The sequence below is a fragment of the Eptesicus fuscus genome, chromosome 6, assembly GCF_027574615.1.
Source record: "Eptesicus fuscus isolate TK198812 chromosome 6, DD_ASM_mEF_20220401, whole genome shotgun sequence".
Taxonomy (NCBI): domain Eukaryota; kingdom Metazoa; phylum Chordata; class Mammalia; order Chiroptera; family Vespertilionidae; genus Eptesicus; species Eptesicus fuscus.
In genome coordinates, this window is record NC_072478.1 from 105,495,998 (window position 1) to 105,502,679 (window position 6,682).

Genomic DNA, 6,682 nt, shown 5'->3' on the forward strand with positions numbered 1-6,682 from the left:
CATTACCTGTTCATTTACATATAGAGCTAGACTCACTTTCTCTAAACGCTCAGGATAGGTATTGCCCAAGTGCTGAGCAGTTCTCATGGGCTCCCGGGCACTGCTCAATGTGTTTTATTTCCGGAATTTAATTTTCTCCTGTTGTTAGAAGTGATTTATGTTTATTTAAAAAACTGTCTCAGGCCCGGCCCGGGTAGCTCAGTGGTTGAGCATCAACCCATGAACCAGGAGGTCACAGTTTGATTCCTGGTCAGGGCACATGCCCGGGTTTCGGGTCTATCCCCAGTAGGGGGCGTGCAGGAGGCAGCTGGTCGATGACTCTCTCTTATTGATGTTTCTCTCTCTCTCTGCCTCTCCCTTCCTCCCTGAAATCAGTAAGAGCATATTTTTAAAAATTGCCTCGGCCTATGGAGCTGAGGGAATGGCGCGGCCACCATCAACTCTATTCACGATGTTCTAAAAAGCACTGGCTTTCAAAGGGCAGGTAAGGATCAGTGCTCTCTCCTGTCTAACGAGTCGGGTTCTCTCTCCTCTTCTGTGTCCTAGGATGTTAATGCCGCTTGGCATCACCGTTTTTATTTGGGGGGACAATCGTGAATCATTAAAAGTTCAACTCTCTTAAGAAGCAAAACCAGCAAGAAAATTCACCGTGTCCCGGTTTTCTAGACGGCGTCCTCCAAGCTTGCACCCAGGTGCTTAATAATTTAGCCTTTTGGGCAAAGTTCTCATTAGAATAGGTCAAAAGCATGAATAATTCAGGCATTTGCGAATCATACTGCTCAGTTGTGCTGGCACTGGCCAAAAAGAACCTCGAGCACCTACAGAGAGACTCAAGGTGACTAGATCAGGTGACTGGGTCAGGATGACACCAAATTTGGTTAATGGGAAGCCCAGGTCATGTCCAGTGGTATCAAACTACCCCCAGTGCCTGTCACTTTTTGCAGGTCGTTTGAAGTCTGAAAGGTCTCCTGCAAGAAAAATTCCTGCCAGGAGATCATACTCTACATCTCTAGTTCTTTCTTTCTCTCACTTCCCAGACCACTCTTTCACTCCTCAACCCCACACTCCTCCGTTCTCAGCAGATGACCTGGCTCCCAGCCCCTATTAGCCCATAACCAGCGTCTGCTACCCACATACTCTGCCTTCTCTCCTTTTCCATAATGTAAACTGGCTGTGTCCTTACTGCAGCAGCTCCTCCGTGTGTCCCTAGGTCCCATCCCCTCTTGGTCTCTGCTGCATCATCCATTTTTCATTGCCCAATAAATCTTCTCCGTTAGCATATAAACATGCTGTTATTGATCCCAACTTTAAAATTAATTCACAATATGTATAGCAAAGAAGCTGTCTCAGTTCATTCAGGCTTAAGGCATTGAACATAAAAGAAAGAAAAAGCGGAAAACCTCATGGACACAGACAACGGTGTGGTGACCGCTGGGAGAGGGGGGATAAATGGTGATGGACGGAGACTTGACTTGGGGTGGTGAACACACAATACAGTGTACAGATGATGTGTTGTGGAATTGTGCACCTGAAATCTGTATAGTGTTAACCAGTGTAACCCCAATAAATTAAATGAAAAGGAAAAAATAAAATTAAAATAAAACCCCAGACATTTATTTCTCATAGCTCTGGAGGTTGGGGAGTCTGACATCAAGGTACAGGAAGATCTGGTGTCTGGTGGGGGCCCACCTTCTGATTCACAGCCAGCCAGCTTCTTGTAGTTTCCTTACGTGGCAGAGGGAGGTGAGGCGCTCTGTGGGGTCTTTTTAATAAGGACACTAGCCTGGCCAATGTGGCTCAGTGGTTGAGTGTCAACCCATGAGAGAGGTCACAATTCAATTCCCTGTCAGGGCACATGCCCAAGTTGCAGGTTCAATCCCCAATCGGGGGTGTGCACGAGGCAGCTGATTGATGGTTCTCTCTCATCACTGTTTTGTTTGTTCTTCTCTCATTGATGTTTCTCTCTCTCCTCTCCCTTCCTCTCTGTAATCAATAAAAAAATATACAAGGGCACTAATCCCATTTATGAGGGCTCCATCCTCATGATGTAATCACCTACCAAAGGCCCCACCTCCAAATACCATCCACATAGGATTTCAACACATGAATTGGGGGTTGGGGGAGACACAGACATTTGGTCTATAGCATAAGCACGTGAAAAGACACTTCTCATTAGTCATTAGGGGAATGCAGAGTCAAACCACAATGAGACGCCACTGCACACCAACAAGAATGTCCCAAATTAAGAAGCCGGGCTGTGCCAAGTGTTGGTGAGGGTCTGGAGGCACTGGAACTCAGAAATACGCTGCCTAAGTGCTCAGCAGTTCTCATGGGCTCTAAGTTACCTTTCAACATGTTTTCCCTCCTGAATTGAATGTTCTTCAGAAAAAAGGTTGGCAGTGTCTTACAATGTTACAACTACCATACGACCCAGCTATTCCACTCCAGCTTCCTCCGCGGAAGAACTGGGATTCCCGAGCACACCCTCCTCATCCTGTGAAGGACAGCTACCGCTACAGCCACCATCCCCACTCTGGGTCAGGGGCGGGAGCTGCGCCATGGTTACCACGGTCAAGGACTTCTTGGCAAGAAGCTCCTGAGTGCTTTCTGTTTTTTCACTAAAAACCTGTCCTTGGAGTTTTTGCCATCCGACCAACTCTGTCGTTTATTTGATCAACTGATTGAGTTTTGACCAAGGGCAAAAATATGAGGAGAGCCCCAAACTGCTCAGGCAGGTATGAAATGTTAGAGGAGAAAAGAAACAAAATGCGTTAGAAGACTGATTTTTTCATGAACGAGAAATGTGAGCATCACCGTCTCAATTTACTGTTGGGCTTGAGGCAACATTTAATGGACACTGAGTGAGTTAATTAAGGAGAAATCGCAACTAAACCCAACATAAGGAGGGCTGCTGCTCTTGCGCCAGGGCCCCCTCTTCTCTGTATGCTCTCCCCCAGGATGCAGGTGCTGGGAGGGGGGGGGGGCTCCTTGAACTGGGTTGACATCCCTCCGAGAATCAGACCCCAGGGAAAACCATCCAGTAAGACAAACTCCCAGGAAGGGGCACTGTCACCCCAAAGTTCTGGAGACCTCAGATATCAGAGCCAGGTCCCAAACCTAGGAGATTGTTCTAAAGCCTCACCTTCTTATCTGGACATGACGTGGGATCCCACCCTTGTTCTGACTTTTCCAGCTGTCTGACTTTGGGGAATTTAACCAAGCTCATAGAACATCAGTTTTCTTATTCATTGATTCAATACATTATTATGGAGTGCCTGTTATATGCCTGGCACAAGGAATAAACATTATTAATTTGAATGATTGGCTAGTTAATTGAATAAATATTACTGGCTTGGAAATAATAAAGTGAGCGGTGTATGTTATAGAGCCCTTGAGATCTCATCGTGTAGACGTGAGAGAACAGAACGTATTTATATTAGTCTCTGTCCCCAGTTCCTGGCACAGAGCTCCTAAAACCTTTGTAATTTCCTAGGTGGTAAAAGCACTAGGAACACCTTCTACTCTAATATTTTGTCTTTGACTCTGGTTCCTGATATGGGGCTCCTAAATCCCTTTGAATTTCCTGGGAAATTCCTTTTAAGAAGAGGATAGACACAAAGGGAGAAGTTGGCCATGTGAAGACAGAGGCAGAGACTGGGTGATGCAGCCACAAGCCAAGGATTGCCAGCAAACACAGGAAGCTAGAAAAGACCAAGGAGGGTCCTCCCCTGAAGCCTTCAGGGGGAGCCTTGAAACACCTGGATTTCAGACTTCTGGCCTCCAGAACTTGAGACAATGGATTTCTCTTATTCTCAGCCACTCAATCTGTGGTACTTCATTGTGGAAGCCCTAGGAAATTCACACACTGGGGCTTTAAAAAGATCCATCCACCCAGGTTGGAGGGGCGTCCAAGTGGATGAGGGCTGGCCAGTCAGGAATACAGGGCAGCTGTTCCCAAAACAGATGATGGTGCCTTGGGCTGGAGTGGTGCGAGTGAGGTGTGGCAAGAAGACAAGCTGAGGAATGCTTAGGAGGTGACATCTATTGAGAGACTATGCAGGTGGCAAACACATTGAAACGTGGTCTTCACCCATTAAACAAGTACTCACCATCCCCCTCCCCAACCCCCAACACCCGCCCTTCTACTTTCTGTGTCTGCAAACTTTACTCCAGGTGCCTCATATTAGCAGAATCATCGGTTATCTGTCCTTTTGTGTGAATCAACGTTTTCACCCCGGATTGTGCACAGTGGAATTCAAGTCATAATCTTGGCTAGCGTGCTGATTTCAATGACGTTTACTAACTCTCTGCTATCTTTATTTTCTACCAGAAAAACATATGTCTTAGTTTAAGTCATATGCTATTTTCATTTAAGTGGGCAGGTTTTTGTGTTTTTTTTTTTAATCTCTATGGACAATCATAAAGCCTTCCCTGGGGAAAAAAAGGCTCAGAGAGTTTCCATGACAACTTAATGTCAGAAACCTAAATCAAAACTCTTGAGACTTATTTTCAGAAACTGTTTTTTAAGAGTTAAGCAAGTTGATGCTGGATGGTAATCCTGTTTTCAAGTTGAGTTTTGGGGTGGTGTGTGTGTGTGTGTGTGTGTGTGTGTGCGCGCGCGCGCTTGCTGTTTTTATGTATCTACTCATCAAATAATTACTGGGCACCTAACAGGTCAGGCACTATGCACTATGTTATTGGGCATGGGCCACATAATGTGGGCAGGACAGAAATGGTGCTTGGCCCGAGGTTTGGTAATTTAAGAAATGCTGTAGCTGTTCCTGAGAGACACTTCATTGCTAGCACGAGCTGAAGTCCGATGCTGGGGTGGGGGGCAGAGAATAGATTTGGGGCAAACTGAAGATGACCAACCAGATGGCATTGCCCACGGAGGAGTCTGGGGCCTCTCTCTTGAGCCCCTGAGTTGTCTCCTAAGCCACTGAATATTTCTGGTTGCAACATTGGATTGGTTTCTGACTTTTAAAAAACTGAAGTCAGCCTTTAAAAAGAAGGAAATCCTGACACATGTTACCGTTTGGATGAACCTTGAAGACATTATGCAAGTGGAATAAGCCACCACAAGAAGACAGACAGGCCACGGTTCCATTTGTAGGAGGCATCTAATGCAGTCAGACGCCTAGAGGCAGAAAGCAGATGGTGGGTGCCAGGGGCTGGGAGGAGGGAGAATGGGGAGCTCTGGTTCAATGGGCAGAGTTCAGTTTTTCAAGATGAACAAGTTCTAGAGATCTGTTGTATAACCAACCACATACCTACGGTTAATGCTACTGTACTGAAGGGACACTTAAAAATGTGTTTATTTACTGTAATTAAAAAAAAAAAAAAAGAGTCTAGCACAGCCCTGGCCATAGAGGGGACTCAATGTTTGCTCAATGCAATCATCTTGCTGGCTCAAGTCCCGGCCTGATATTTTCGCTGCCAATGTTAGCTATGGGGTTGGGGTTGGTTGGTGGTTCCCCCTCCCTGTTGCCTTTTTAGTGTGTGCAATTTAGGATACAGCTGGGAAATAGCAAAGTCTAGGCTTTTCTAGAAAGTCATCTACCCGGGTTCGTTCATTTTCTGGACAAGTCCTGTGTCCATCTGACACACTGACTTTGAGTCTCAACTCTGAACTGAGGTCAGCCTCCCACGGCCACAGTCTCAGAGGTTAAAAACAGACCTGCGTCAGGTGGCAGCCACTAACATCTGGGGTGCCCTTTATAATTTACGGATCACCCCCACGTGTGTCCACCTCATTTCGGCTGCTTTCTGGCCTCTAGTGCCTTCTCCAGGCGTCACCAGAGGGGTTTGTTTGCAGAACTGATGCCTTAGTTAAGGTTTGTTGAGGTTTGTTTTTAAAAATTGGCTGTACCCACCCACCTACCCTTGAGATATAAATAGAAAAAAAAGGAGGTTTAATTAGTAAGGCAAGACATTCGAGCTATGTCCACTTGATCCTTGAAAAGGAAATCTAAGAGGTTCTTACTATCACTTTTTCAATCCTATATAAGGTAGGTCAGTAAGGACGCAAACACACATCCGTTTTTTTTGCTCCTTCAACTCTTTTTTCTGAATCTTCTTGGGGGAAAATCTAAGACGGTGAGTAGCTGGTGGACCTACCAGACCCCAGACTCTTCTTTCCTACAAGCATTCTTATTAGGCTGGTGCATGCTGCGCTCAGATTTCTCTGTTCCCATGGAGTTGACACCTGGGAGGATTCTGATCTCCGGAAGATGGGCTTTTCATGTCTCTGATTCCCATCCTTCAGGAGAAATAGCATCTCTCCCACAGAAGGTCTATCCTTTCCCGCGTGGAATTTGCAACACTGCATTTCTCTGGTGTAGAAAGATGCTATTGCAACTGTAACATGCTTTACTTCGGAATGGTTTGTAGATGCTTATATAAGAGGTCAATTATGTAAATATAATTTTGATAAGAAAATGAAATCAAATTGGTTTTTAGGTTGTGCTTTAAATTTCATCTTCGGGGTATATTCAGGAGAGGGCTCTGAAACAAAGATGGCTGGGATCTTTTCAGTATTTGGTTTCTGTCTGGATATTCTGTCCCATCACTTAATACCACGCTTATTACATTTTTAAAATTCTCAATGAATGTACTGTTTCTATGGGCTAAAGAGGGGGGACTCCCCCAAGATGAGCTTGTTCCTGCCCGCCACTCACCAGAT